Source organism: Oncorhynchus clarkii, chromosome 23 (assembly GCF_045791955.1).
Source record: "Oncorhynchus clarkii lewisi isolate Uvic-CL-2024 chromosome 23, UVic_Ocla_1.0, whole genome shotgun sequence".
Lineage (NCBI taxonomy): Eukaryota > Metazoa > Chordata > Actinopteri > Salmoniformes > Salmonidae > Oncorhynchus > Oncorhynchus clarkii.
Genome location: NC_092169.1, coordinates 24762611 through 24785185, shown reverse-complemented (window position 1 = coordinate 24785185; position 22575 = coordinate 24762611). Strand labels below are relative to the sequence as shown.

Here is a 22575-nt window from a genome sequence, read left to right as displayed (position 1 = left end):
GAGTCCCTGTAATCCTAGATTCAGATCATTTAGGCGAGAAAAAAACATCACCCAGATAGGCCAGTCGTGTGAAAAACTTGTCATCATGCAAGCGGTCAGACAAGTGAAAATTATGGTCAGTGAAGAAAATGTTAAGCTCGTCTCTCAATTCAAAAAAATGTGTCAATACTTTGCCCCTAAATAACCAGCGCACTTCTGTATGTTGTAAAAGCGTTACATGGTCGCTGCCCATATCATTGCATAGTGAAGAAAATACACAAGAGTTCAGGGGCCTTGCTTTAACAAAGAACCACTTTCACTGTAGTGTCCAAAACATCTTTCAAGCTGTCATGCATTCCCTTGGCAGCAATAGCCTCTCGTGGATGTTGCAGTGTACGCAATTGGCGTCGAGATTAACCACTTGCACAAGCGTTACCACTCCACTATGTCTCCCTGTCATGGCTTTTGCGCCATCAGTACAGATACCAACACATCTTGACCACCAAAGTTCATTTGATGTCACAAAGCTGTCTAGTACTTTAAAAATATCCTCTCCTGTTGTCCTGGTTTCCAGTGGTTTGCAGAAGAGGATGTCTTCCTTAATTGACCCCCCCCCCCCCCCCCCCCCCCCCCCCACGTCTGTTGTCTCATCTAGCTGTAATGCATAGAATTCACTGGCTTGTATGCGAAGCAGTAATTGTGGGGCGGCAGGTAGCCGAGTGGTTAGAGCGTTGGGCCAGTAACCGAAAGGTTGCCAGATTGAATCCCCGAGCTGACAAGGTAAAAATCTGTCGTTCTGCCCCTGAACAAGGCAGTTAAACCACTGCTCCTAGGCCATCATTGTGAATAAGAATTTGTTCTTAACTGACTTGCCTAGTTAAATAAAGGTACAAAAAAAAATAAAAAATTGTTTCAAAACATCTCCTACCATGTCACTGATGCGTCGTGAAACAGTGAAGGAATTGTCTGTATAGTTTTTTGGGCCTTTCCCCCCAGGATTGTCTCAGCCATGTCCACGACAGCAGGAAGAATTAAGTCCTCCACAATAGTATGGGGCTTGCCTGTCCTAACCACTCGGTAGCTCACCATATAAGACGCTTCTAGCCCCTTCTTATTAAGGGTATCTGTTGCTTTTATACATGTCTTACTACTCGAAAGTCGTCTTTATTCTCTCTCAAAAAACTCCCGTGGCTTGTTTTTCATATTGTCATGTTTAATTTCTAAATGTCTGCGCAAGAGTGAAGGTTTCCCGCGAGAGAGTACCGGTTAATTGGATGATTGGATGTTAATCATTTGACTACAACCTGTATTGACGTTGTGTTGTTATTTCGCTGAACACTAGATAGTTTCATTTTATTTTTGGCAGTGAAACAAGGCTACTCAGTCAAGAAAATAACCTCACCCAAATGTATAGCCCTGTTGGAAAATATAAATGTACTGTTTGTAAATGTTAAGATATTTATTTGGCGTACCCCCGACGGCATTGCGCGTACCCCAGTTTGGGAATATCTGGTGTAGAGGAAAGGGAGGAAAGGAAGAAAAGAGAGGAGAAGAGAGAAGAGAAGAGAAAAGAACAGTGAAAAAAAGATAAGTATTGATCGGTTGTTAACAGCAGACCAATAGATCACAATTGGGATGATGAAGTCACAATGTCCAGGTTATCGTGGAAAGAGATACTCTCTCATGGGACCTCTTGGTTAAATAAAGGAGAGATAGAAAAAAGAGCTGGATGAAGTGAATTTAATTAGTAAATCAATAGCTACCAGGCTGTGATGGTGTCTTGAAAGCCAAAGGCCTGGAAACAACTGAAGTGGGTTTTCAAATGTCGTTGAAATGTAATTGTGCATTTTATTTATTTTCCAGAGAAGACTGTTCTTAGGTGTTCTATGTGTGTTGTTCATCACAGTACACACCACATAAAACGTCATTATATTATCCGCTAAGAACGAGTCGAGATTCTGAGGAGCAATTAGGAGCTACATTCAATCCAGGCAGATGATCCAGGGTAAAAGCCTGATCAACATTTAAGTATTAATGTTCCCGCGTTTTCTGAGACTGCTAAATGCTGCATACATGTATGTTGGCTCAATCAGAAATTACCTTTAGATGTCTATCACACTATAACGAGGCTCTTTTGTGGACCGGATTGACTCTAGCCCTGTGTGTTTTTCCATTGGGCATTGAGTCTGAGAGTCTACCCTCTGCTGGTAGGTTGTAATACTAAACCGTCACTTCAGAACCACTGATGATCAGCAAGCCTGATGCCCTCTGGTACGGATAATATACAGGGGAACGGTAATGGTGAAACTATGTAGTAGACCTGTTGTTAATGCTGTTAGGTCTGTAATTCCCACAACTAAAATATTGCATAATTGCGTCAGATCCTCGAGAAAACATACTAATCAGATTTGCCAAGTCTCCACCCCTCTAAATCGAAACTCTCAGCCAGTTTCGGGCAAATCTATGGGCCAAATGTCCTCTCCCCTTCCGAAATTTGAACGATGCGAAATCATGTTTTGTCCAAATGATCAGTGACCAAAATTCTGCTTAACAGAACAAAGTTCCTAGTTAGTCGTCACATCCCACAATCTGTTCACAGATGCTACTGCCATTTATGTTACGTGCGTCTGTCCACGAGAGATTAGATCCATAGTAGTTGCACAAGGAAGGAGGTAGGAAGGAGGGAGGAAAGAAAGAAAGGCCTTAGATTCTCAAAGTAACAGGGTCATAGGCGGATACCGTCTACTATTCCTAATGTAGAGTAACAAGGATAGATCCTAGTGTCCAATGGCCATAGGGGATCCATTCAGTCAGTGTAACGGTATAGATGTAGCTATCATCTGTAGTACAGGCAAACACAGTCTCCTTTCACTTCCCATTAACTAGATGATAAATGGAGTTCATTAGTCATATAGACAGTTGTCCTGTGTTCAATGTCTGGAGGTCACAGCTCCATCTCTATTCTCTACTGTTTGCTCCATTCTCTTTCCATTCTCGATTCTCTTGCTCTTTCTCTATCAGGCTGTCTCCCTGTTTTCTCTCACTATTTTTTGCAGAGATCAGAAGGAGACTATTTAGCTCTAATGTTGTCTGCCACCAAATCCCCCTTTGAATAAAAGTCAGAAATTGAAGCAGGCAAATCATGTTTTATGTATATTGTGCTTACACAATGAAAGCAGAAAGCAGAAAGCAGAGGGGGAAGTGGGGCAAGCATTATAGCCTGGCGTATTATAGCAACAAAGCTGCTTTACCCCCCTTTCTTAGAAAATGACTGCAGCATAGCAGCAATAGCCATAGAGAGGGAGAGGTTGAAGGGAGAGAGAGAGAGAGAGAGAGAAAGATATTTTAGAAAAGCTATTGACTTGCAAAGCGGAAGGAACACTACATAGAAATTGCATTAGCTTGCTACTGTCTGTGTTCCATCTGTGCTACTGTAACTCTTGGGTTTGATTGAGCTTGTAGGCTACAGTGAGACTGGCTGGGTTAAGATGGAAACTAGTTTGAAGTATTGTGAGGGTTGATATGACAGTTATGTAAGCCATGTGCAGTGCTTCTCTCTCTCCTTTTTTCTTTTGCTCTCTTTCTCTGTCTCTCTCTGCCTTTCTGACTCTCACTCCTATGTCTCTCTCTGCAGTAACTAACCTGCATGCCCGTTTAGGCACAGGTGCTTAGTGTCTGTCTGTGAGAGGGGAGTTAGATGGAAGGATGGATGGAGGGATGTGTCTCGTTGCCCAGTGGACAGTTTGGCTAGTGATGGTTGGAAAAATGGCGCCGGAGGAGATGGCAGCCGTTTTACGGTCTCCTAACCAATTGTGCTATTATGTGGGGTTTTTTTTCGCGATATTTGTAAATTATTTGTACATAATGTTTCTGCAACCGTATCTTACGGCAGAAAAGAGCTTCTGGATATCAGGACAGTGATCACTCACCTCGGATTAGACGAAGATTTTTTCAACAACAACAGCAGCAAGCAGGACTCACACAATATTCTCCAAACACCCCACAGGGCAGACATCCCAATTATTCGCAAAAGGAAGCGACGCAGAGGACGAAGAGCCGGATGCCTCGTCCGGACCCGCTGAAAACAACTAGGAAAGCTGCCGTTACTGTCAATATTACTCGCCAACGTGCAATCATTGGACAATAAACTAGACAAGGTACGATCACGAATATCCTACCAACGGGACATCAAAAACTGTAATATCCTATGTTTCACGGAATCGTGGCTGAATGGGGACATGGATATTCAGCTAGCGGGATACACGCTGCATCGGCAGGATAGAACAGCACACTCCGGTAAGACCAGGGGGGACGGTCTGTGCATATTTGTAAACAACAGCTGGTGCACAGAATCTAAGGAAGTCTCTAGATTTTGCTCACTTGAAGTAGAGTATATTATGATAAATTGCAGGCCACACTACTTGCCTAGAGAGTTCTCAGCTATACTTTTCGTGGCTGTTTATTTACCACCACAGACAGATGATGGCACTAAGACCGCACTCAGCCAGCTGTATAAGGAGATAAGCAAACAGGAACCCATTCACCCAGAGGCCCAGAGGCGGCGCTCCTAGTGGCCAGAGACTTTAATGCAAGGAAACTTAAATCAGTTCTACCAAATCTCTATCAACATGTTAAATGTGCAACCAGAGGGAAGAAAATTCTAGATCACCTGTACTCCACACACAGAGATGCGTACAGAGCTCTCCCTCGCCTTCCATTTGGTAAATCCGACCACAACTCTATCCTCCTGATTCCTGCTTACAAGTAAAAATTAAAGCAGAAAGCACCAGTGACTTGGTCTATAAAAAATGGTCAGATGAAGCAGAAGCTAAACAACAGGACTGTTTTGCTATCACAGACTGGAACATGTTCCGGGATTCTTCCGATGACATTGAGGAATACACCACATCAGTCACTGGCTTTATCAATAAGTGCATTGAGGACGTCGTCCCCACAGTGACTGTACGCACATACCCCAACCAGAAGCCATGGGTTACAGGCAACATTCGCACTGAGCTAAAGGGTAGCAAAGCGTCAATACAGGGCTAAGATTGAATCATACTACACCGGCTCCGACGCTCGTCGGATGTGGCAGGGCTTGCAAACTATTACAGACTACAAAGGGAAGCACAGCCGCGAGCTGTCCAGTGACACGAGCCTACCAGACGAGCTAAATCACTTCTATGCTCGCTTCGAGGCAAGCAACACTGATGCATGCATGAGAGCATCAGCTGTTCCGGACGACTGTATGATCACGCTCTCCGTAGCCGACGTGAGTAAGACCTTTAAACAGGTCAACATTCACAAGGCTGCGGGGCCAGATGGATTACCAGGACGTGTGCTCCGGGCATGTGCTGACCAACTGGCAGGTGTCTTCACTGACATTTTCAACATGTCCCTGATTGCTTCAAGCAGACCGCCATAGTCCCTATACCCAAGAACACAAAGGCAAACTGCCTAAATGACTACAGACCCGTGCCACTCACGTCCGTAGCCATGAAGTGCTTTGAAATGCTGGTAATGGCTCACATCAACACCATTATCCCAGAAACACTACACCCACTCCAATTTGCATACCGCCCAAACAGATCCACAGATGATGCAATCTCTATTGCACTCCACACTGCCCTTTCCCACCTGGACAAAAGGAACACCTACTGTATGTGAGAATGCTATTCATTGACTTCAGCTCAGCGTTCAACACCAGAGTACCCTCAAAGCTCATCACTAAGCTAAGGAACCTGGGACTAAACAACTCCCTCTGCAACGGGATCCTGGACTTCCTGACGGGCCCGCCCCCAGATGGTGAGAGAAGGTAGCAACACATCTGCCACGCTGATCCTGGAACCAGCTCTCGATGGTGCAGCTGTAGAACCTTTTGAGGATCTGTGGACCCATGCCAAATCTTTTCAGTCTCCTGAGGGTGAATAGGTTTTGTCATGCCCGCTTCACGACTGTCATTGTGTGCTTGGACCATGTTAGTTTGTTGGTGATGAGGACACCAAGGAACTTGAAGCTCTCAACCTGCTCCACTGCAGCCGTCGATGAGAATGGGGGCGTGCTCGGTCCTCTTTTTCCTGTAGTCCACAATCATCTCCTTTGTCTTGAACACGTTGAGGGAGAGGTTGTTGTCCTGGCACCACATGGCCAAGTCTTTGACCTCCTCCCTATAGGCTGTCTCGTTGTTGTCGGTGATCAGACCTAGAACTGTTGTGTCATTGGTAAACTTAATGATGGTGTTGGAGTCGTGCCTGGCCGTGCGGCCATGAGTGAACAGGGAGTACAGGAGGGGGCTGAGCACGCACCCCTGAGGGGCCCCTGTGTTGAGGATCAGTGTGGTGGATGTGTTGTTACCTACCCTTACCACCTGGGGGGCGGCCAGTCAGGAAGTCCAGGATCCAGTTGCAGAGGGAGGTGTTTAGTCCCAGGGTCCTTAGCTTATTGATGAGCTTTGAGGGCACTCTGGTGTTGAACGCTGAGCTGTAGTCAATGAATAGCATTCTCACATAGGTGTTCCTTTTGTCCAGGTGGGAAAGAGCAGTGCAATAGAGATAGCATCATCTGTGGATCTGTTGGGGCGGTATGCAAATTGGAGAGGGTCTAGGGTTTCTGGGATGATCGTGTTGATGTGAGCCATGACCAGCCTTTCAAAGCACTTCATGTCTACAGACGTGAGTGCTACTAGTCGGTAGTCGTTTAGGCAGGTTACCTTAGTGTTCTTGGACGCAGGCACTATGGTGGTTCTGCTTAAAACATGTTGGCATTCCAATCTCTGAAAGGGAGATGTTGAAAATGTCAGTGAAGACACTTGCTAGTTGGTAAGCGCATGCTCGCAGTACACATCCTGGTAATCCATCTGGCCCTGCGGCCTCGTGAATTTTGACCTGTCTAAAGGTCTTACTCATTGGCTACGGAGAGCGTGATCACACAGTCTTCCGGTACAGTTGGTGCTCTCATGCATGTTCCAGTGTTATTTGCCTCGAAGCGAGCATAGAAGTAGTTTAGCTCATCCGGTAGGCTCGTGTCACTGGGCAGCTCTCGGCTGTGCTTCCCTTTGTAGTCTGTAATGCTATGCAGGCCCTTCCACATCCGATGAGTGTCAGAGCCGGTGTAGTAAGACTCCATCTTAGTCCTGTCTTGATGCTTTGCCTGTTTGATGGTTCGTCGCAGGACATAGCGGGATTTCTTATAAGCTTCCGGGTTAGAGTCCCGCTCCTTGAAAGCGGCAGCTCTAGCCTTTAGCTCAGTGTGGATGCTGCCTGTAATCCATGGTTTCTGGTTGGGGTATGTACGTACGGTCAATGTGGGGATGACGTCATTGATGCACTTATTGATGAAGCCAATGACAGATGTGGTGTACTCCTCAATGCCATTGGAGGAATCCCAGAACATGTTCTAGTCTGGGCTCGCAAAACAGTCCTGTAGCTTAGCATCTGCTTCATATGACAATTGTTTTATTGATCTAGTCACTGCTGCTTCCTGCATTAATTTTAGCTTGTAAGCAGGAAACAGAGGATAGAATTATGGTCAGATTGCCAACTGGAGAGCAATGGAGAGCTTTGTATGCATCTCTGTGTGTGGAGTATGTGGTGTATGTGGTGTTCCAGAGTTATTTTCCCTCTGGTTGCACATTTAACATGTTGATAGAAATTAGGTAAAACTGATTTAAGGTTCCCTGCATTAAAGTCCCCGGCTACTAGGAATGCCGCCTGTGGGTGAGCATTTTCTTGTTTGCTTATGGCGGAATTCTGCTAATTAAATGCTATCTTGGTGCCAGTCACAGACTGTATGTAAACAGCTACAAAGAATATAGATGAGAACTCTCTCGGTAGTTAATGTGGTCTGCAGCTTATCATGAGAAACTCTACCTCAGGTGAGCAAAGGCTCGAGACTTCCTTAGGCTTCCTTAGATATCGTACACCAGCTGTAGTTTACAAAAATACATAAACCGCTGCCCCTTGTCTTACCAGACACCGCTGTTCTATCCTGCCGGTACATCGTATAACTTGTTATGGCTGCAATCTCAATACCGGGATTGATATGACAACTACCAGTGAAAATAGAGGGCGCCAATTTCAAACTACAGAAATCTCATAATTACAATTCCTAAAACATACATGTGTCTTAAATCATTTTAAAGGTCATCTTGTTGTTATTCGCACCGAAGTGTCCGATTTCAAATAGGCTTTTCAGCGAAAGCACTACAAACGATTATGTTAGGTCTCCACCAAACCACAATAAGCACAGCCATTTTCCAGCGAAATACAGCATTCACAAAAAGCAGAAATAAAGATCAAATGAATCACTAACCTTGAATTATCTTCATCAGATGACACTCATATGACTTCATGTTACACAATGCATGCATGTTTTGTTTGATCAAGTTCATATTTATAGCAAAAAATCTGAGTTTAAATTGGCTTATTAGATTCACTAGTTCCAAAAACATCAAGTGATTTTGCATAGCCACATCGTTTCAACAGAAATAATACAAGTTATACACATGAAATATAGATATACCTCTCCTTAATGCAACCGCTGTGTCAGATTTCAAAAAAACTTTACAGAAAAAGCAACACATGCAATAATCTGAGACGGCGCTCAGAGCAGAATCCAACAGAAGTCAACAGAAATCAGAAAATACATGATAAATGTTTCCTTACCTTTGATGAAATTCATCAGAATGCAGTCCTAGGAATCCCAGGTCCACAATAAATGCTTGATTTGTTCGAAAATGTCCGTTATTTATGTCCAATTAGCTACTTTGGTTAGCGCGTTTGGTAAACAATTCCAAAGTCACAAAGCGCGTCCACTATAACGTGACGAAATGTCCAAAAGTTCCGTAACAGTCAGTAGAAACATGTCAACCGATGTACTGAATCAATCTTTAGAATGTTGTTTACATATATCTTGAATAACGTTCCAACCGGAGAATTAGAATGACTTCAGATGACCGGTGGAACGCAGGTCCTTCCCCTGTGAACGCGTATGGTGAAAGCATGGTCAACTCGTGGCAGTGGTGACTATATCCTGTGTCGTTCGACCCCCCTTCACATTAGAGTCATCAGACAAAGTTCTATTGACTGTTGACATCTAGTGGAAGGCATTGGAAGTGAAAACTCATCCATATCTCACTGTAATTTCAATGAGAGCTTGGTTGAAAATCTGCCACCTCAGAAAAAAAAACAGGAAGTGGAATTTCTCAGGTTTTTGCCTGCTATATAAGTTATGTTATACTCACAGACATAATTCAAACAGTTTTAGAAACTTCAGAGTGTTTTCTATCCAATACTAATAATAATATGCAAATATTAGCAACTATGACTGAGGAGCTGGCCGTTTACAATAGGCACCTTTTCATCCAAGCTACTCAATACTGCCCCTGCAGCCTTAAAAAGATAACCAGCCAGCTGTATTTTGATATTGTCGTCATTCAACCATGACTCCATGAAGCATAAGATGTTACAGTTTTTAATGTCCCGTTGGTAGTTTAATCTTCCCAATAACTTGTCCAATTTATTGTCCAACGATTGCATATTTGCAAACAGAGTTGAGTGGAGTTGGGGTTTATTCGATCGCCGACCTATTCCTCAGAAGGCAGCCTGCCCTCCAACCTCTCTTTCTCCACCTCCTCTTCACGCAGATCACTGGGGTTGGGGCCTGTTCCCTAGGGAGCCGTATATCTTCTGCCTCGAGCTCATCAGAGTCGTGAAAGAAGAAAAAGGATTCTGCTAGTCCGTGGTGAGTAATCGCAGTCCTGATGTCTAGAAGGTATTTTCGGTCATAAGAGACTGTAGCGGAAACATTATGTACAACAATAGTAAAAAATAAGTTACAAACAATGCAGATAAACAAACAAAAAAACACAATCGGCGCCATTTTAACAATCTATGGCCACATATTGAGGTTAGCCTACTGTAAATACAGTGTATTCAGACCCCTTTAATTTTTCCACATTTTGTTACGTTACAGCCTTAATCTATAATTGATTAAATTGTTTTCCCCCTAATAAATCTCCACACAATACCCCATAATGACAAAGTTTGTGGACATTTTTGCAAATTTAGAATAAAAAAATAACTGAAATAATACATTTACATAAGTATTCAGACCCTTTACTCATTACTTTGTAGAGGTACTTTTGGCAGCGATTATAGCCCCGAGTATTCTTGGGTTTGACGCTACTGTCATGGGTCCTCCTGGCACCAGAGTGCGGATGAGACCGCCCTAGAGACTTTTATTGGACTCAGGTGTGTCTTATTATTTCATGATTGTATCCTTGTTAAAGAGGTGTGTTTTCTGTTGTCCATTGCAGGAGCTTCAAATCAAATGAAATTTTATTTGTCACATACACATGGTTAGCAGATGTTAATGCGAGTGTAGCGAAATGCTTGTGCTTCTAGTTCCGACAATGCAGTAATAACCAACAAGTAATCTAACTAACAATTCCAAAACTACTGTCTTGTACACAGTGTAAGGGGATAAAGAATATGTACATAAGGATATATGCGCCTTCTTCACAATGCTGTCTGTGTGAGTGGACCAATTCAGTTTGTCTGTGTTGTGTATGCCGAGGAACTTAAAACTTGCTACCCTCTCCACTACTGTTCCATCGATGTGGATAGGGGGGTGTTCCCTCTGCTGTTTCCTGAAGTCCACAATCATCTCCTTAGTTTTGTTGACGTTGAGTGTGAGGTTATTTTCCTGACACCACACTCCGAGGGCCCTCACCTCCTCCCTGTAGGCCGTCTCGTCGTTGTTGGTAATCAAGCCTACCACTGTTGTGTCGTCCGCAAACTTGATGATTGAGTTGGAGGCGTGCGTGGCCACGCAGTCGTGGGTGAACAGGGAGTACAGGAGAGGGCTCAGAACTCACCCTTGTGGGGCCCCAGTGTTGAGGATCAGCGGGGAGGAGATGTTGTTGCCTACCCTCACCACCTGGATGCGGCCCATCAGGAAGTCCAGTACCCAGTTGCACAGGGCGGGGTCGAGACCCAGGGTCTCGAGCTTGATGACGAGCTTGGAGGGTACTATGGTGTTGAATGCCGAGCTGTAGTCAATGAACAGCATTCTCACATAGGTATTCCTCTTGTCCAGATGGGTTAGGGCAGTGTGCAGTGTGGTTGAGATTGCATCGTCTGTGGACCTATTTGGGCGGTAAGCAAATTGGAGTGGGTCTAGGGTGTCAGGTAGGGTGGAGGTGATATGGTCCTTGACTAGTCTCTCAAAGCACTTCATGATGACGGAAGTGAGTGCTACGGGGCGGTAGTCGTTTAGCTCAGTTACCTTAGCTTTCTTGGGAACAGGAACAATGGTGGCCCTCTTGAAGCATGTGGGAACAGCAGACTGGTATAGGGATTGATTGAATATGTCCGTAAACACACCGGCCAGCTGGTCTGCGCATGCTCTGAGGGCGCGGCTGGGGATGCCGTCTGGGCCTGCAGCCTTGCGAGGGTTAACACGTTTAAATGTCTTACTCACCTCGGCTGCAGTGAAGGAGAGACCGCATGTTTTCGTTGCAGGCCGTGTCAGTGGCATTGTATTGTCCTCAAAGCGGGCAAAAAAGTAATTTAGTCTGCCTGGGAGCAGGACATCCTGGTCCGTGACTGGGCTGGATTTCTTCCTGTAGTCCGTGATTGACTGTAGACCCTGCCACATGCCTCTTGTGTCTGAGCCGTTGAATTGAGATTCTACTTTGTCTCTGTACTGACGCTTAGCTTGTTTGATAGCCTTGCGGAGGGAATAGCTGCACTGTTTGTATTCGGTCATGTTACCAGACACCTTGCCCTGATTAAAAGCAGTGGTTCGCGCTTTCAGTTTCACGCGAATGCTGCCATCAATCCACGGTTTCTGGTTAGGGAATGTTTTAATCGTTGCTATGGGAACGAATTGTTTACCGTGTGCGTTCGTTTCCTGTTTTCGAGTCTTAGTTTTTGTTGTTTGTTCAAGTGTACTGTGATCCTGTGGCTACTGTTTTAAGTATTAAGTTTATCCTTAATCATTAATTCCTCGTCTGGTCTCTTCTTTTCACCTGGGTCCAACCTTACCACATCACAGCTACAAGCTTGGCACACCTGTATTTGCGGAGTTTCTCACAAATTTTTCTGCAGTTTTTCTTAAGCTCTATCATGTTGGATGGGGATCGTCGCAACACATTTATTTTCAGTTCTTTCCAGAGATGTTAGATTGGGTTCAAGTCCAGGCTCTGGCTGGGCCACTCAAGGACATTCAGAGACTTGTCCCGAAGCCACTCCTGCACTGCACTCTGGAGTAGGGTTTCATCATCAATGATCTCTCTGTACTTTGCTCCGTTCATATTTCCCTTGATCCTGACTAGTCTCCCAGTCCCTGCCGCTGAAAAACATCACCACAGCAGGATTCTGCCACCACCATGCTTCACAGTAGGGATGGTGCCAGGTTTCCTCCAGACGCGAAGCTTGGTATTCAGGACAAAGAGTTCAATCTTGGTTTCATCAGACCAGAGAATCTTGTTTCTCATGGTCTGAAAGTCCTTTAGGTGCTTTTTTGGCAAACTCCAAGTGGGCTGTCATGTGATTTTATTTAGGAGTGGCTTCCATCTGGCCACACTACCATAAAGGCCTGATTGGTGGAGTGTTGCAGAGATGGTTGTCCTTCTGGAAGGTTCTCCCATATCCACAGAGAAGCTTTGGAGCTCTGTCAGAGTGACCATCGGGTTCTTGGTCACCTCCCTGTACAAGGCCCTTCTCCCCCGAATTGCTCAGTTTGGCCGGGCAGCCAGCTCTAGGAAGAGTCTTGGTGGTTCCAAGCTACTTCCATTTAAGAATGATGGAGGCTGCTGTGTTCTTGGGGACCTTCAATGCTGCAGAAATGTTTTACCCTTCCCCAGATCAGTGCCTCGACACAATCCTGTATTGGAGCTCTAAGGACAATTCCTTCGACCTCATGGCTTGGCAAGACAAGAAGTTTTAAGTGCCTTTGAACGTAGTAGGTGCCAGGTTCTGCCCAATAGTTTCCCGTGTGTATCAAGAATGGTCCACCACCCAAAGGACATCCAGCCATCTTGACACAACTTTGTGAAGCATTGGAGCCAACTTGGGCCAGCATCCCTGTGGAATGCTTTCGACACCTTGTAGAGCTGATACCTTGACCAATTGAATCCAAAAGTGGGAGTACCACTCAATATTAGGAAGGTGTTGTTCAAGATATCATGCAAATGTTGCAGGTCTGTGGAGTTCCCTACATTTGCTATAATAATCTGTGCAGAATCTCGAACAGCATTGATCAAACTTGCATTACGTACTTTTAATGTAATCTCAACTGCAATCCAGGTCATTTGGTTGTGCCATTAGATGATGTCACCATTGTTGTTGATTCTAAGCAATGTTGTGCTGCTATTTTTATTGACTTGGCCAAAGTTTTTGATACGGTACACCATTCCATTCTTGTGGGCTGGCTAAGGAGTATTGATGTCTCTGAGGAGTCTTTGGCCTGGTTTGCTAACTACCTCTCTCAAAGAGTGCAGTGTATAAAGAACATCTGCTGTGTCAGCCACTGCCTGTCACCAAAGAACTGCCCCAAGGCTCAATCCTAGGCCCCACGCTCTTCTCAATTTACATCAACAACATAGCTCAGGCAGTAGGAAGCTAACCCTGATTCAGATGACCATCCTACCCATGCTAGATTACAGAGACGTAATTTATAGATCGGAAGGTAAGGATGAAGGTAAGGCAGGTAAGGTTGCTCTCGAGCGGCTAGATGTTCTTTACCACTAGGCCATCAGATTTGCCACCAATGCTCCTGATAGAACACATCACTGCACTCTATACTCTGTAAACTGGCCATCTCTGTATACCCGTCGCAAGACCCACTGGTTGTTGCCTATTTATAAAACCCTCTTAGGCCTCACTCCCCCCTATCTAAAATACATACTGCGGCCCTCTTCCTCCACATAAAACACCCATTCTGCCAGTCACTTTCTCTCCTGATTTCCTCACTTCTGCACTGATGTAAAAACTCAGTTGAGGAATTGTACTTACACTGTCGCTTTCAAGCTTGGTCATGATGACCAACACATTACAGCAGTGATGGGTTTAATGAAGAAAAAATAAGGAAAATTTCAGTTTACGTTCTGATTCAAATCAAATCAAATCAAATTTTATTTGTCACATACACATGGTTAGCAGATGTTAATGCGAGTGTAGCGAAATGCTTGTGCTTCTAGTTCCGACAATGCAGTAATAACCAACAAGTAATCTAACTAACAATTCCAAAACTACTGTCTTATACACAGTGTAAGGGGATAAAGAATATGTACATAAGGATATATGAATGAGTGATGGTACAGAGCAGCATAGGCAAGATACAGTAGATGGTATCGAGTACAGTATATACATATGAGATGAGTATGTAACTGATTCAATTGAATTTAAATGGAAATGACCCCAAACCTGCATCACCATTTGTCAAACCCCAAGTCATGGTGATAGTGTCAAATAGTGGGAGTGCTCCTGTGGAGAGGACATATGCTGGCATAGCCATAATCTACTAGTAATATAACCCAGATGCTAATCTTAACACAGCTCAGGGTTTACGTCAGAAGAGACCACTGGGTGACATGTCATCTACTGATTAGAAATCCTACAGGGGAGGGAGTGTGTGTGTTTGTGTGTGTTTGTGCTTGCGTGTGCACACACGTGCAGGGGCAGATCAGTGCAGTGTCAGAGCAGAGGCCATGTTGTCCGACCTCGTTTTATGAACGTTACAACTGTAAAGCCTTCCAAAGGCTAGAATCAGGGCCAGAGCTGTGTGTGTCTGTCTTCCCTCTTCTGTTTCTTCCCTACCTCTTCTCTAGGTCCCCAAAACACACACATCCCTGGGTCACTCATCTTTTCGCTGCATCTAGCGACTGGAACGAGCTGCAACAATCACTCAAACTGGACAGTTTTATCTCAATCTCTTCATTCAAAGACTCAATCATGGACGCTCTTACTGACAGTTGTGGTTGCTTTGCATGATATATTGTTGTCTCTACCTTCTTGCCCTTTGTGCTGTTGTCTGTGCCCAACAATGTTTGTACCATGTTTTGTGCTGCTACCATGTTGTGTTGCTACCATGTTGTTGTCATGTTGTGTTGCTACCATGCTGTGTTGTCATGTGTTGCTGCCTTGCTATGTTGTTGTCTTAGGTCTCTCTTTATGTAGTGTTGTGTTGTCTCTCTTCTCGTGATGTGTGTTCTGTCCTATATTTATATATTTTTTGTTATTTTAATCCCAGCCCCCTTCCCCGCAGGAGGCCTTTTGCCTTCTGGTAGTCCGTCATTGTAAATAAGAATTTGTTCTTAACTGACTTGCCTAGTTAAATAAAGGTTAAATAAAATATTAAAATGATCCTCTCTCTTCCTCCTCTTTTCTCCTCCTCTTTCTCTTCCCTACCTCTCCTCTCTCTCGCCCTCTCTTCCTTCCTTCCTCCACCTCTTCTCCTTTCCTCCTCTCTCTTCTCCTTCTCTCACCTCTACAGAATAACAGGGTGGGTAGGCGTGCCCCTTATTACCTAGCTGGTTACCAAAGTTGGGGATCAATGAAAACAGGATGACAAATGGAACCCCCCCCCCCCCCCCCCCCCCCCAGGACAGGGCTTGGCCATCTGGCTATCAGAAGGCTCCCTGCTAGGACAAGACAGGAGGACAGGCCCTTGTGTCTCCTCACTCCTCCCTTCCTTCAGGGCTGTTTAGGATGATTAGGATCATTATGAGGATCTTCTGCTTTATGCTTGTTTTCTTATATGCAGCATATAAATAGGATAGTTTGGGGTCAAGGGGGGGGGGTGGCCTTATTATATATATTTTGGGAAACAGACTGAAAGGGGGGTAGGGAGTGGAGCATCCTTTCTTTGTTATTCTTGGTCTCATCTGTTCATCATTATAATGGATGAGTAATGAATAGTCCCAACTCGTCTTGCTCATCCCAATAAGATTAGGGTAGCCACATTAGCCTGAAAAGATGAACTTGACAGACACACCCCCATATGTGTAGCAGCTTAACCATATATCAGCATATATGAATGTTGGGCTGGTTCAGAAACACCTTGAGGGGTGCGTTAAAGCTGAGCTCTGCGAAGGTTAAACAGCGCCACTGGTCGCTTTAGGTGCATTTATTATTGTTTTTGTTTTGTTTTTGGGGAGGCGATTATTCAGCAACGTAATAAGAAAACACCGTAGTACATCCATCGTGCGTGCAGTGATGTGCAATTATGTCCGCGGGAATAAAACAGTGTTTGCTGTTTGGTGTAACATATTTGTTGTTGTAATATCGCAACTGGATGTGGCAAAATCAGGAGTAACCTCATAAGCCCCCAAAAATGACTTGACAGACACACCCCCATAAGTGTAGCTAAAGCACATTTTACAGTTAGCCCACATGAAAAATACTACAGTTTACTATAGAGTACAAACTACTGTGGGTTTGACCAAGACGTTTCCACAGATCAGAGACAGATCAGTATTCACTGTAGTACTTTTGCTGAGGTTCTGCGACAACAACAAAAATATGCTAAAACACTACAGTGAATACTTATACCATAGTATACTATAGTATTTTTTTCATGTGTGAGGTTGTATCAGAAACACGCTGATAGATGCTTCAAAGCAACAAAATACTCATCTGAGAAGAACTTCCAGAACCACTTGAATGTTACTTTAAAGCAACTGCAGGAAGAGAGGTTACATATATTTTTGTCAGGTTTAATGAACTGACCCCAGTGCAGTGCTATAGGGCAGGAAGAACTAAGGCTAAAATCAATCAGCTGAATTGTATCAGTGATCAATCAGTGATCAGACTGTAGAGAATATATTGATCATTTAGAGTGGGATGGTGCTTGATAAGAGGAGGAGAAAGAGGCGAGAGAGGGGACGGCGGGAGATAGGGATAGAGATAAAGGTTGACATACAGAGATAGAGGGTAATGGAAAGAGAGAAAGTGGTAGAGGTGAAGAGAGAGAGTGAAATAGAAAATGGGATATTGAAAGCGTAAGGGAGGAAGAGGGGAAAAGAGACAGGAAGGTTATGAAAGCAAGCTATCAGGGAGGCCCTCCTCACTTCTCGTTCCATTCTCTCCTCTTTTCCCTCTCTTCCACTTGCACGTGGATCAGGGAATGCTGTTGTTTCATGTTGAGGTGACCTATTTTGGAATTCGTGAGAGAGCGCACACATCAGATGAGACTGCAGTCAAAGCTATAGATGGTCGAGATAAACAAACACAGACTGTGATATCTCCCCTCGTGTGTGTGTGTGTGTGTGTGTGTGTGTGTGTGTGTGTGTGTGTGTGTGTGTGTGTGTGTGTGTGTGTGTGTGTGTGTGTGTGTGTGTGTGTGTGTGTGTGTGTGTGTGTGTGTGTGTGTGTGTGTGTGTGTGTGTGTGTGTGTGTGCGTGCGTGCATAGGGGGGATATTTTTGTAGGAATATTAAGGTGGCAGTGTCTCAAGGGGGGCAGTGGTCTCCTCTTCTCTCCTTTCACAGAACACAGCATTTAAGGAAGTACATTTAACTCTGAATGACCAGTGTATTGTACTCCAAACTGTTATGTTTAAGATATACCATAGTGTTACAGTTTGACATGATAGAAAGTAATATAAATTGCTTCGAACATGTATTTGCTGTTCTGTCTCTGTACATGCATTACCTTCTTGTTCCTCTCTCTCTCTCTGTGTTTCCAGACTCCAGGTCAGGAGGTGTAGTGGAGATGCAGCCCAAGAAGTAGGGAGATTCTGGGGATGAGAAGTCCCTGTTCTCTCCCTGTCTTCCCCAGAGAACCAGGAGAACACTGGGACTCTCAAACAGGTAAAGGTCAGTGTTTGGTGTTTGTCTGCCATGTTAACATTCGAATGAGAAGAAAATCAATACATAACAATTTGGTGGGTGCTTATATTTGTCCTATTTTACACATGTACACGTGTGTATTAATTGGAAATGTGTTTTTTGCATATCCCAACTACATTATCAACAGCAACCCTGGAGCAATTAGGGGAAGTGTCTTGCTCAAGGACACAACAACAGATTGTTCACCCTGTTGCCTCAGGGATTGAAACTAGTGACATTCCAGTTACTGGCCCAATGCTCTAACCATTTTGTGAGTGTAAACATTACACTCACAAAAGTTTCAAAGGAATATAGAGACATTTAAAATGTCATATTATGGCTATGTAAAGTGTCGTGATGATGTATAAAAAGTTCAAGTACAAAAGGGAAATATGGGCCTCCTGGGTGGTGCAGTGGTCTAGGGCACTGCATCGCAGTGCTAGCTGTGTCACCAGAGACTCTGGGTTTGAGCGAGAGAGATAAAGTTCTGCTCCCCATCTTGTTGCAGCTTCAACCCTATGGCTCCAGTTTGTGTGGTGATAGTGGTGTGTGGTCTTCACAGCTGCTGTCCTTTCCTCTTTCCTCTGTCTCCATTACCAGGTTTCGCCTCTCCTGCTGTCCCCTGTCACTCGCCTCAAATGTTCCCTCTCCCCAGCCCAGCTGTCCCCTTCTCTCACAGGCTTCTGTGTCTCTCTCTGTCCTCTGCCTCTCGTTGTCCCTCTCTCCGTTCCCTCCTGTCTCTCTTCATACACTCTCTCTGTCCTCTACCTCTCGTTGTCCCTCTCTCCGTTCTCTACATACAGAGCGTATGTCTCTTCTATCTTTCTCTTTTCCATGTGTCTTCCTGCGCCGTCTCTTTCTCTTTCTGAAAAGAGAGGTAGAGAGCGAGAGAGGGAGAAAGAGAATGAGCAATGGAGAGGGAGAGTGGGCTGTACTGCTGGGACTTAATGAAGCTAATGGGCAGAGTAAACACACCATTGACCTAAAGTGGACAGATTTGTGTATATTCGTTTGTGCGTGCCTGTAGGCTCTGTGTGTTTGCGTTCATGGCTGTGTGCGTGTGTGTGTGTGTGTGTGTTTAATGGTGGACGCTTGTTAGGTCTTAGCTCTGTCTCATAAATCCAGTTATAATAGGGAGTTATGTGTCTGAGTGATTTGCAACCTGCTTCCTTCTATTGTTCTGGCCAACACTGGGACTTATCTCTCTCTCTCTCTTTTCTCTCTATCTCTCTCTCTCACACACACACACACACACACACACACACACACACACACACACACACACACACACACACACAGACCAGACACACTGACCACAACTTTCCATCTTGAGTTCTATTTTTAGCACTGAGAGTTGCTGATGCTAGCAGTAGGAATGTGCCATGTCACAGAGTTGAGGTTAGTTCAGCTCACTCCCACCTCACTCCCTGTTACCAATACCTTTGGAGAGTGGGGAGTTCCTTTATTTGAGAAATATTGTCTGGAAAGAGGAGAGAGAAGGAGGGAGAAAGAGAGAGAGGGAGGGAGAAAGAGAGAAAATGGGATGGAGAGAGCAGGATGAGATGAAAGAAGAAATGGTGGGTCAGATGAACTTTCTTCATTAGAAGTATACTGACCCTAGTGTGTCTCAATCTCTGTCCATCTCTCTCTCTCTGTCCATCTGTCTATCTCTCTCTCTCTCTCTCTCTCTCTCTCTCTCTCTCTCTCTCTCTCTGTCCATCTCTCTCTCTCTGTCCATCTGTCTATCTGTGTCTCTCTCTCTCTCTCTCTCTCTCTCTCTCTCTGTCCATCTCCCATCCCTCTCTCCCATTCTCTCTCTGTCCATCTCTCTCTCTCTCTCTCTCTCTCTCTCTCTCTCTGTCCATCTCCCATCCCTCTCTCCCATTCTCTCTCTGTCCATCTCTCTCTCTCTCTCTCTCTCTCTCCCTCTCTCTCTCTCCAGTGTTCACTCATTTCTCTAATTGCTTTTCCATGGCAGCTCACACAGCAATAAAACTAGATTTGTTTAGTTCATAGAGGCCGGTGCGGAACACACACACACACACACACACACAAATACACACCCATTATTCTAAAATGTCCACTCATGCAGTCTGGGTGCTCTAATTCTGTGCAGATGGACGTTTATTCACAGCTGTGTGTGTGTGAGTGTATGTGTGTATGGTATGTGTGCTTGCATGCGTGTTATGTAACTCTACTCCCTTTCCTCTGGGTTAATTAGGTTCACATATCTCTTTTCCCGCTCTCTTTCCATCCCCTTCCTTCCCCTACCCCCCCCCCCCCCCATCTCTATTTCTTTCTCTCAATCTCACTCCTGTCGCAACTGTAGTTCCTAAATTATAACCTGTTTTGTCATGAAAACAGTCAAGTGTTATTTTTATTTACTTTTCAGGGCAGCTTCCGGGGAGGTAGTCCAGTCCCATAGGCCTGAAGCGCACACACACGCACACGCACACACAAACAAGCACATGCACAGAGAGATAGAATAAAGGAGAAAATTACATGAGAAAGGAGAGTGGAAGGGATTTTGGTATATGAATGAAGGTTTTTGATTGATTTCTGTAGGCTGATGGTAATCAGTTCAATTACAGATGGATATATTGTATCTAGTCCCCAGTTCTGCAGGGTGTTTAACCACCATATCAGGATGAGTGGATAGAGAGGCTTACTGTGGTATAATCCACTTACCATTTATGGTTACCACAGGCTTTGATTGGGACAGGATTTGTTACCAGGGTCTGAGGGGGTTAAAGCTGATTAAAGGGATGCTGTAGATCACCCCCAAAATAAAAGGTAGAGACAGTCAGAGGTAAACTGAGAACGAGAGAGGCATGGAAAGGGAGAGAGAGAGAAAAGAAAGATGCAGGAGAGAGCATGCAGACAGGATTAAAAAGAGGAGGGAAGTTGGGGGATCTCTGTGTGTGTGTATTTGATTTTGTATTTTCTATGGATCCCCATTAGCTGCTGCCAAAGCACAGTGTGCCAAGGCAGCAGCTACTCTTCCTGGGGTCCAACAAAACATTACAATACATTCACAGATTTCACAACACACTGTGTGCCTTCAGGCCCCTACTCCACCACTACCACATATCTACAGTACAAAATCCATGTGTACGTGTGTGTATAGTGCGTATGTTACCGTGTGTGTGTATAGTGCGTATGTTACCGTGTGTGTGTATACATGTTTCTGTGCCTGTTTGTGGTGCTTCACAGTCCCTGCTGGTCCATAAGATTTATTTGTATTTGTTTTTTAAATCTAATTTTACTGCTTGCATCAGTTACTTGATGTGGAATAGAGTTCCATGTAGCCGTGGCTCTGTGCTCTGTACTGTGCTCCTCCCATAGTCTGTTCTGAACTTGGGGACTGTGAAGACACCTCTGGTGGCATGTCTTGTGGGGTATGCATGGGTGTCCGAGCTGTGCGCCAGTAGTTCAAACAGACAGCTCGGTGCATTCAACATGTCAATACCTCTCATAAATACAAGTAGTGATGAAGTCAGTCTCTCCTCCACTTTGAGCCAGGAGAGATTGACATGAATATTATTAATATTAGCTCTCTGTGTACATCCAATGGCCAGCCGTGCTGCCCTGTTCTGAGCCAATTGCAATTTTCCTATGTCCCTTTTTGTGGCACCTGACCACATGACTGAACAGTAGTCCAGGTGCGACAAAACTAGGGCCTGTAGGACTTGCCTTGTTGATAGTGATGTTAAGAATGTAGAGCAGCACTTTATTATGGACAGACTTCTCCCCATCATAGCTACTGTTGTAACCATATATTTGGACTATAACCGTTTACAATCCAGGGTTACTCCAAGCAGTTTAGTCACATCAACTTGCTCAATTTACACATTATCTATTACAAGATTTAGTTGAGGTTCAGGGTTTAGTGAATTATTTGTCCCAAATACAATGCTTTTAGTTTGTAACTAACTGCAGCTCTTTGTTAAGTGTTGCAGTGATTTCAGTCGCTGTAGCAGCTGACATGTATAGTGTTGAGTCATCCGTATACATAGACACACTGACTTTACTCAAGGCCAGTGGCACGTCGTTAGTAAAGATTGAAAAAGTAAGGGGCCAAGACAGCTGCCCTGGGGAAATCCTGATTCTACTTGGATTATGTTGGAGAGGCTTCCATTAAAGAACACCCTCTGTGTTCTGTTAGACAGGTAACTCTTTATCCAATATAGCAGGGGTTGTAAAGCCATTAACACATACATTTTTCCAGCAGCAGACAACGATCGATAATGTCAAAAGCCACACTGAAGTCTAACAACACAGTCCCCACAATCTTTTTAGCATAGATATCTCTCAGCCAGTCATTTGTGTAAGTGCTGTGCTTGTTGAGTGTCCTTCCCTATAAGCATGCTGAAAGTTTGTTGTCAATTTGTTTACTGTAAAATAGCATTGTATCTGGTCAAACACAATTTTTCCCAAAAGTTGATAACAGGCTGATTGGTCGGCTATTTGAGCCAGTAAAGGGGGCTTTACTATTCCTAGGTAGCGGAACTACTTTCTAGTAGGCTTAAATTGAAAATATTGCAAATAGGAGTGGCAATATCGTCTGCTATTATCCTCAGTAATTTTCCATCCAAGTTGTCAGACCCTTGTGGTGTGTGTGTGTGTGTGTGTGTGTGTGTGTGTGTGTGTGTGTGTGTGTGTGTGTGTGTGTGTGTGTGTGTGTGTGTGTGTGTGTGTGTGTGTGTGTGTGTGTGTGTGTGTGTGTGTGTGTGTGTGTGTGTGTGTGTGCGTGTGTGCGTGTGT

At 44.5% G+C, this 22575-nt stretch overlaps 1 protein-coding gene across 2 annotated transcripts in view; it reads left to right on the top strand.

The window, feature by feature from the left end:
* Positions 1-22575, top strand: part of LOC139381541 (leucine zipper putative tumor suppressor 2 homolog) — a 97583-nt gene that overhangs the window by 38556 nt on the left and 36452 nt on the right. Inside the window, exon 2 of one of the 2 annotated variants that reach the window (XM_071125165.1) lies at positions 17670-17793. The gene's annotated coding sequence lies outside the window, so the exon portion shown is untranslated. Of the gene's footprint in view, positions 1-17669; positions 17800-22575 lie in introns of those variants that run through there. The other variant, XM_071125167.1, reaches the window with a different exon arrangement.